The sequence below is a fragment of the Rhinolophus hipposideros genome, assembly GCF_964194185.1.
Source record: "Rhinolophus hipposideros genome assembly, chromosome: X".
In the NCBI taxonomy this organism is placed as follows: Eukaryota; Metazoa; Chordata; class Mammalia; order Chiroptera; family Rhinolophidae; genus Rhinolophus; species Rhinolophus hipposideros.
The window spans coordinates 29,930,786-29,941,567 of NC_138046.1; positions in this window are offsets into that span (position 1 = coordinate 29,930,786).

The window sequence follows — 10,782 nt, forward strand, 5'->3', positions numbered from 1 at the left end:
TTTACGAAATAGATTGAAAATTTAAAAAAGAACCAAATGGAAATTCTGGATATTAAGAACTCAATAGAAGAAATTAAGAATGAAATAACCAGCTTAGTTAGTAGAGTTGACCCGATGGAGGAAAGAATAAGTGACATCGAAGATAGAAACCTGGAAATTACACAGATCGAAGAAGACAGACAGTTGAGACTTAAAAGAAATGAAAGAAATTTACAAGAAGTTTCTGACTCCATCAGAAAGAGCAATATAAGAATAATGGGCATACCAGAAGGAGAAAAAAGAGAAAGGAACAGAGCATATACTCAAACAAATTGTTGACGAGAACTTCCCAAACTTGTGGACAGAACTGGATCATCCAATCCAAGAAGCAAATAGAACACCTAATTACTTCAACCCCAAAAGGCCTTCTCCAAGGCACTCTGTATTAAAGCTGCCAAAAATCAACAAAAAAGAAAGAATCATCAAGGCAGCCAGGGAAAAGAAGGTGGTAACTTACAAAGGAAAGCCCATTAGATTATCATCAGATTTTTCAGCAGAAACTCTACAAGCCAGGAGGGAGTGAAACCAAACATTCAAACTACTGAAAGACAAAAATTATGAGCCAAGTATAATATATCCAGCAAAGACATCCTTTAGATATCAAGGAGGAATAAAGACCTTTGCAGACATACAGAAGCTGAGGGAATTTGCTAATACACGACCTGCACTACAAGAAATACTAAAGGAGGCTATTCGACCACCATCAAAAGGGACAATTTGTGGCAACCAAAACATAAAAAGGCAGAGAGTAAAGGCCTGACCTGGAATATGGGAATGGAGAAAGTAAGCCTGCTGAAGAAAATGGAATATTCTAAATATCAAATATTCTTTTACATAAACTTAAGGGTAACAACTCAAAAAAATCCAGAACTGAAATATATACGGTAATAAAAGAAGAAACAGAGAGAAACATCACAGAATACCACCATACAGAAATCATAGACAACAACAAAAAGACAAAGAAACAGTGGAGACATGGCCTTATCTGAAAACTAAAGATAGAATGACGGAAAGTCTCACATATCAATAATCATCCTAAATGTAAATGGACTGAACTCACCAATAAAAAGCTACAGAGTAGCAGATTGGATCAAAAAACTAAACCCAACCATATGCTGTTTGCAAGAGACACATCTCTGCTACAAAAACAAGCATAGACTCAAAGTAAAAGGGTAGAAATTGAAATTCCAAGCAAATGGTACCAGAGAAAATCAAGTGTAGCCATAATGGTATCAGATGAGACAGACTTCAGCGTGAAAAAGAAAACAAGAGACAAAGATGGACATTTCATAATGGTAAAGGGGACTATACAACAAGAAGACATGACAGTCATCAATATTTATGCCCCCAATGAGGGAGCACCAAAATATACCAAGCAACTACTAACAGAACTAAAGGGAGAAATTGACCAAAACACAATTATATTAGGGGACTTAAATACACCATCGACAGCTATTGAAAGATCATCCAAACAGAAAATAAATGAAGAAATAGCAGCCATAAATGACACATTAAATGAAATGGACATCATTGACCTATATAGAGCACTGCATCCTAAAACTTCAGACTATACATTTTTTTTTTTTTAGTGTACACGGAACATTCTCAAGGATAGACCATATATTGAAATATAATATCAGCCTCAGCAAATTTAAGACGATTGAAATCATACCAAGCATGTTCTCTGATCACAAGGCTTTGAAATTGGATATCAGCTGCAAAAAGAAAGCAGGAAAAAACACAAATACATGGAAATTAAACAACATACTTTTAAAGAACGACCGGGTCAAAGAAGAAATTAGAGGAGAGATCAAAATATACATAAAAACAAATGACAACAAAAATACATCCTACCAAAATTTCTGGGATTCAGTGATAGCAGTTTTAAAAGGCAAATTTATATCATTACAGGTCTTTCTCAGTAAATAAGAAAAATCCCAAATAAATAACCACACTTAACAACTTAAAGAACTAGAAAAAGAAGAACAAGAGAAACACAATGCTAGCAGAAGAAAGGAAATAACAAAAAAAGAGAGCAGAACTAAATGAAACAGAGAACAAAAAGATAGTAGAAAAAATTAATGTGACAAAGAGCTGGTTCTTTGTAAAGATTAACAAAATCAACAAACCCTTGGGTAGACTCACTAGGATAAAAAGAGAGAAGACATGGGATCAAAATGGCAGCGTGGGGTGAGCCTCTGTAAAGCTTCCCTGGAATTTACAACTAATCGGACAACAATAACTCCACAAAGGATTCCCTGCACAGCAGACAGGCAAGACAAAGAGGCCCACTACTGAATTCACCTCCAGGAGGGCAAATTGCACGAGTGGGGGAGGAGGGAAGGGTGAAGTGCAGGGACGGAACCGCGTGGGCGCAGGACACAGACCTAGCTCAGAGCTTGGAGCTCGCTGCATCCCGGAACTACAGCAGCTGCTGGAGGAGGAAGAACTCGGACTGCTAGGGATCTGCTTATGGCCCAAAGGGCTGAGGGGGTAGCATATAACATGGCTGAACCCAACGCTCACGGCAGAGACCTCGGAGCAAAGACTGAGGGAAGAAGGCTGAAAACGGTGGTTTAAGCCCTCACTGCAGAGCAGAGAGCTGAAGCCTTAGGCACTGAGACTAGCCGCGCCCTCACTACCCTCCCAGAGATTGCACCACCCCAAACTGCCCGGTGCTAGAAGCGATAAAGTAGCAGTATCACATCAAAAGGACAGGATATTTGCTGTTCTGAGAACTGTGGACCGCAGACACAGATTCGCAGCCCAACTAGTTCTGGCAAAGGGGAGGGAGCTGTGGAAGCAGGACCAGCTATGGTGGTGGTCTCCGCCATTGCTCTGGACCACCTCTCACAACTCATCCCGCGCCTGGCCCCACCAATCTGGGCAGATCGCTGCAGGAGTAAACAGAACTGCTTAAACATACGGTCTCTGAATCTGGTGCAGAAAGAGCATTGGAACTTCAAAAGCTCTCCATACCCCCACAGGGACGTGGCGCCCTATGACTCAGGTGAACTGTTAACAGAAGAGAGGTTCATCTCCCAGGGAATCCCCCCATTGTGTGAAAAGCTGGAATAGAGCAGAGAAAACATAGCACTACTGTGTCAGAGAGAAAAAAAGGCTGCAGTCGGAGAGAAAATAAAACATTCTACCAACAAGTATTGGAAAACAAAAGAAAGACCTCTTCCTATCAACCTGTTGCAAAAGCCACTCCTATAGATGTCTAGGAAGATAAATATTAAATCAGTAATTGCCATGAATAACCAAGGCAAAAAGACAGCTCAGAAAGAAAGTGAAAATTCTCCAGAAAAGGAAATTAAAGATATGGAAATATGTGACTTAAATGATAGAGAATTCAAGATTGATGTTCTGAAAAACCTCAAAGAGTTGCAAGAAAACACAGAAAGGCAATTTAATGAACTCAGAAATGCAATCAAAGAACAACTTGAGCATTTTATGAAAGAGATTGAAATTTTAAAAAAAGAACCAAATGGAATTTCTGGAGATTAAGAACTCAATAGAAGAAATTAACAATGAAATAACCAGCTTAGGTAGTAGAGTTGACCAGATGGAGGAAAGAATCAGTGACATCAAAGATAGAAACCTGGAAATTACACAGATGGAAGAAGAAAGAGACTTGGAACTTAAAAGAAATGAAAGCACTGTACAAGAAGTTTCTGACTCTATCAGAAAGAGCAATATAAGAATAATGGGCATACCAGAAGGAGAAGAAAGAGAAAAGGGAACAGAGAATATATTTAAAGAAATTGTTAATGAGAACTTTCCAAATTGTGGACAGACTGGATCCACAAATCCAAGAAGCAAATAGAACACCTAGTCACCTCAATCCAACAGGCCTTCTCCAAGGCACATTGTATTGAAGCTGTCTAAAATTACCACCAAAAAAAGAATCCTCAAGGCAGTCAGGGAAAAAAAGACTGTAACATACAAATAAAAGCCCATTAAGTTATCATCAGATTTTTCAGCAGAAACTCTACAAGCCAGGAGGGAGTGGAAACAAATATTCAAACTATTGAAAGAGAGAAATCATGAGCCAAGAATAATATACCCAGCAAAGATATCCTTTAGATATGAAGAAGGAATAAAGAACTTTCCAGACATACAGAAGCTGAGGGAATTTTCTAATACACGACATGCACTACAAGAAATACTAAAGGAGGTTATTAAACCACCATCAACAGGGACAATTTTTGGCAACTAAGACATAAAAAGGAGGAGAGTTAAGGCCTGAATCAGAATACGGGAATGGAGAAAGTAAGTGTGCTGAAGAAAATGGAATACTCTAAATATCAAACTTTCTTTTACATAATCTTAAGTGTAACCACTCAACAAAAATCCAGAACTGAAATGCATACTGTAATAAAAGAAGAAACAGAGGGAAACAACATAGAATACCACCATACAGAAATCATAGACAACAACAAAAAGGCAAAGAAACAATGGAGACACAGCCTTATCAGAAAACTAAAGATAGAATGACAGGAAATCCTCAGGTATCAATAGTCACCCTAAATGTAAGTGGACTGAACTCACCAATAAAAAGGCACAGAGTAGCAGATTCGATCAAAAAACTAAACCCAACTGTATGCTGTTTCCAAGAGACACATCTCAGTTACAAGGACAAGCATAGACTCAGGTGAAAGGTGGAAATTAACACTCCAAGCAAATGTTACCCAGAGAAAATCAGGTGTAACTTTATAGTTACACCTTTATAGTATATTGATATCCGATGAAACAGACTTCAGGGTGAAAAAGGCAACAAGAGACAAAGATGGACATTTCATAATGGTAAAGGGGAATATACAACAAGAAGACATAACAGTCATCAATATTTATGCCCCCAATCAGGGAGCATCGAAATATACCAAGCAACTACTAACAGAACTAAAGGGAGAAATTGACCAAAACACAATTATACTAGGGGACTTAAATACATCATTGACAGCTATGGATAGATCATCCAAACAGAAAATAAATAACGAAATAGCAGCCCTAAATGACACATTAGATGAAATGGATATCATTGACATATATAGAGCACTTCATCCTAAAACATCAGACTATACATTCTTTTCGAGTGTACATGGAACATTCTCAAGGATAGACCATATATCGGGGCATAAAAGCAGCCTCAGCAAATTTAAGAAGATTGAAATCATACCAAGCATATTCTCTGATCACAAGGCTATGAAATTGCATATCTACTGCGAAAAGAAAGCAGGAAAAAAAAACAAATACATGGAGATTTATTTGTCAACGTTTTTTTTGCTGTGCAGAACTTTTAAGTTTCATATAGTCCCATTCGTTTATTTTTGCTTTAACTTCCATTGCCTTTGAAGTCAAATTCATAAAATGCTCTTTGAACCCAAGGTCCATAAGTTTAGTACCTATGTTTTTTTCCATGCAGTTTATTGTGTCAGGTCTTATGCTTAAGTCTTTGATCCATTTTGAATTAATTTTGGTACATGGTGACAGATAACAGTCCAGTTTCATTCTTTTGTACGTGGCTATCCAATTCTCCCAGCACCATTTATTGAAGAGGCTGTCTTTTTTCCATTGTATATTTTTAGCTTCTTTGTCAAAAATTATCTGTCCATATTTATGTGGTTTTATTTCTGGGTTCTCAATTCTATTCCATTGGTCTACGTGTCTGTTTTTCTGCCAATACCATGCTATTTTGATTATTGTAGCCCTGTAGTACAAGCTAAAATCAGGGAGTGCGATACCTGCTATATTGTTCTTTTTTTCTTAAGTTTGCTTTGGCTATTCGGGGTCTTTTGTGGTTCCAAACAAATCTGATGATTTTTTGTTCTATTTCTTTAAAAAATGCCATTGGGATTTTGATGGGGATTGCACTAAATCTGTATATTTCTTTGTGTGATAGGGCCATTTTAACTATGTTGATTCTTCCAATCCATGAGCATGGAATGTCTTTCCATTTCTTTGTATCTCCTTCAATTTCTTTCAAAAATGTCTTATAGTTTTCAGCATACAGGTCCTTCACATCCTTGGTTAAGTTTATTCTTAAGTATTTTATTCTTTTTGCTGCAATTGCAAAGGGAATTGTATTTTGTATTTTTTTTTCTGAGATTTCATTGTTAGTACATAGGAATGCAATGGACTTTTGTTCGTTGATTTTGTAGCCAGCAACTTTACTGTATTCATTGATTGTTTCTACTATTTTTTTGGTGGAGTCTTTAGGGTTTTCTAGATATAGCATCATGTCATCTGCAAAGAGTGATAATTTAAGTTCTCCATTCCCAATTTTATTTATTTATTTCTGTTGCCTGACTGCTTTGGCAAGGACTTCCAACACTATGTTGAAAAGCAGAGGTGATAGGGGACAGCCCTGTCGTGTTCCTGAAAGTAGAGCAAAGGGCTTCAGTTTTTCACCATTAATTATGAGATTAGCTGAGGGCTTGTCATATATGGCCTTTATTATGTTAACGTATTTTCCTTCTTTACTTATTTTATTAAGTGTTTTAATCATAAATGGATGTTGTATCTTGTCAAATGCTTTTTCTGCATCAGTTGATATAATAATATGATTTTTGTCCATTATTTTGTTTATGTGATGTATCACATTGATGCATTTGCGTTTGTTGAAACATCCTTGTGCCCCAGGGATGAACCCCACTTGGTCTTAATGAATAATCTTTTTAACCAAACGTCTTCTAATTCAAGCCCCTATTTCTCTAAATGCAAGCTACTCTGAGCAGGAGCTCCCCTGTGTGTGTGTGTGTGTGTGTGTGTGTGTGTGTGTGTGTGTGTAATCTACACAACGTTAATCTTCATTGCTACCATAATTGATGTAGTGCATTGGTCTTCAACAAATACTTTGACCACTATTTTCCTGTGTTATGCTAACATGTTGTTCAAGGCCCTATGTCATCATGGTATGTTCTTTTTTTTATAATGGAGACTATATCACTTGATTCTTATTGTCAGACATTTTCCTATACAATTAGGAATGTCATGTCTGGTTCAATCATGTAGAACCACCATTGGAGGATCATTGCATGAACTCTTCAAAGTTCATCTCAAACACAGTCTCTTATTTGTCTTTTTTTCTCCCTCCCTCCTCCTCCTCCTTCTTTCCTCTTTCCTTCCTTTTTTCCTTCATATATTCTGGCATAAATATTTACTCTGTATGAGGTATCATCCTCTAAACAATCCCCCATATTGTAGTGTTAAAAATAGACAGTACATCCCTAAACCATTAAGAGGAGGATCCTCATCTGCGTAAATGAACATCTCTAAAACATGAGTGAAGATATTGAAGAGATGTGGCTTTAAATAAGAGTGTTTTCATTAATTTAGTTATTTGCAGAAAGTGTGGTATGTGTGAGGCCTTATTATTCCATATATTAGCAACCCAGAAAGTAGCTATATTTATCTTTCTGGTTCCATTACGCAGATTAGTTGGTATCAAACTCTTCAATGTGCCAAAAATAAGTAATTTTAACCACCCTGCTACGTCAGTTTCTGTGGTGGACCCCATATCCAACTGTTCGCTAGAAGTTTTCCCTTGTCCTACTTTCTTATTAAAGAAACCATACTTCTTACCATAAATCAAAATTAATAATTTAAGTAAATATTCTATCATTTAAATGACAGTCTTCTCTGTACCACACCTACCCAAAACTATAGCAGCTTAAAATAACAGGGATCTACAGAGGGTAAGGGGCAAGGGGGATGGTAGATGAGGGTAAAGAGTATCAAATATATGGTGATGGAAAGAGAACTGGTGACGAGCACACAATGTGATCTATAGATGATGTATTACTGAACTGTACACCTGAAATCTATGCAACTTTACTAACTATTGTCACCCTAACAAACTTTAACTAAAAACAAAACAAAACAAAACAGGGATCTAAAGAAATCACGAACCAGCATTCAAAGACAACGCAATTACAGATGTTTAAGCAGTTTCCTTTGCTACACACAACATATTTAAAAATATGAACTCTAAGTAATCATTATCCATACTCTTCTTCCTACAGTTTTTCGTTTTCATGGGCTTTTGGTCTGGATGTTTCTAAAGTGCTAAACAGATTATATAATAGATATCCAGTCTCTTTGGAAATGAATCCCACCAGGGAGCCATTAAATTTTGTAGAACTGAGAACTTTAATCATTTTACCTCCAACTCTTCTTTGGGTGTTTTAAGCAGCATGAATGTAGTACACATATTACAGCTGTGAGGCATAAAATGAGCAATGCAAAAGACAATATATTGACTTCAGGGTGGGAATTAAAGTATTGGGCATATCATATTCTTTGAATGAAACTTTCAAATTGGAGACAATCATATAGTTAATGAATCATTTAGGCAGGTTTTCTTTCAGAAAACCATGGATATAAGGCCATGTTTCCTAAAATAATCTTTTGTGGAGCACTTATTCTGAGATGTTATGCAAGGGAAAAAAAGTATGTCATCTTTAGGGGATCCTGAACATTCTTTTCTAGAATATTCACTGTGCTACTGGTATATTAAAGACAGGGCTACGAGCAGCATTAATAAATCATTTAACCTCTTGAACCCAGAGATCTCCAAATGTATTTGCTTAACCTAATATTCCTCCCACACACCCCACGTGACCTTTATTTATTCATCCTGAAAAACTTGCTGTAGAAAATGTTGATGAAACAATTTATTTTCTAAACCAAATAGGAGTCCATTGCCCATTTCAAAGTCCCAGCCTTTGCCCTATACCCCAAGTAACTTATTCTTCAGATAGTATGTCTTAATAACAGTTCTATTATCAAAAAGCTGTCTCCTTTCAAAACTGAACACGGACATGTCAATGCAATAAAACAGAAGGAGATATTACAACAGTCAACAATGACATCTATCTTCCCAGTCTGCCAACTAATAGTCAATTCTTTCATTTACTCTAAAAATCTTTCTCTTGACCCGATTTCTATCTTCAAAACAAGGTTTCATCTCTCTCTTTTCACTACCAAAACACCTATTGGTTTCTTGTCCAATCCAGTCTATCTCAGATAATCGATTTGTATCTACTCAAACATGATATATATTTTAATACCTCTGTGCCTCTGCTTCTTTTCTTCACTCCAGAAATAAGTGACCTCCTTCAACTTTTCACTTGTTGAATTAATAAGCCACCTATTTTTCAGTTTACATATTACTTGCTCTTGAATAATTTTCCTAATTCCTACTTTCATAATGAATCCCTCGTTTCTTAGTATTTTTTATAAAAAAATTGCTCATGAAACCAGTCCATCTAAAATCTGTGCTTAATTTCACATCATATTAAGATTGTTTTTTTTCCCTATATTTTTAGACTGTAAACCTCTTGAGAGCAGGAGGTCATGAGTTAGTCTCCTCTATATTATGTGCAGCAGTGCCTTACACAAACTGGCATTAAATCTACATTTGTTGATTGTGTGAGTAAATGTCAATAACTTGAACTTTGAAGTGAGATCTATTTACTCCCATGGAGAAAGACCCACATTTAACTTCTAGATTTTTGTAATAATCAAACCCGGAATTTACTCAAAACCTGTTTTCATCCTTTCTTAGGTTGTATAACTTTCATTCTTTAATTTGTTAATGCTCACAGCCTTAAGTCTTTATTCTAGAGAAAGGGAATACGTTTCTTTTCTAAATATTTCATGAATAATCTATCACTTGAATTATATTTTGAATTAATAGCATCAAATTCTTCTAGTCTGAGTTATATGACTAGTCTCTGTTCTTGCAAAATCACATTAATATAGGCATGGGACATATAGAAGATACAGGGGATTAATAAAAAATAAAAACTTGACACATAATGATTAATGATAATTACAACATTATCTTCATCTCTCTGTCTCTTTCTCCCCATCCCAAACTCTGGAGCTCAGAATGCTGCCTAATTAAAATATAACATATAAAGAAAAAAAATAATACCATAAAATGCAAGTTCAAGTACTCGGGTAAAGATTCAATGAACATAATTATCTTTATTTTCTTAAAAATGCTAATGACAATAACATAATAATGGAAAAGGAAAAAGTAGGGCCCAAAGCAGTGTTGACAGTAATGAAAGGATACACCATTCAGGGAATGGTATTAATGACCCCAGGCATTTATGAGTTTGAAAGAGAAATGATCAATAAAAAATTCCAAAGGAATAAGGGATGCATGGTCATAGTTTTCCTGGGTTATTGTTCTCCTTCTTCAACTGTGCCACGAAAAGAACTCAATTATGAACACAAAGCATAATGAACCACAGTCATTCCTTCAACTCAACTCTGAAAATAATCTAATTTATAAATTACCTGTAAAGTGTAAGTATCAAATTTCAAATACACTCATATATCCCCCACCAGATGCCAGTAAAAATGAGATGACATGTTTTCTACAGTTATAAGACATTGAATTGGTATAAAGCCAGAACACAATATTGTTGGAAAGTTATTTAACAAAACTTGCACTTAATTCACTTTGATTCTCTCCTCTCAAATGTGCTTCATGAGGAATTAATTCAGGTCACATGTGTGATGAGCTTGTTTCCCCTTATAACTCTGTTCAAAATCCCCATGCCACCAATATACATCAGTTCCCATACTCCAAGATCTTAATATTAAATTAAAAAAATGAACCAAACTGAAACAATAACAACAACTACAACAAAAAACACTGTGCACAATTCTTTTGTGAAGAAAGATGCACATTTCCCAAGATGAAAAAATTTTCCTACTTTGTAT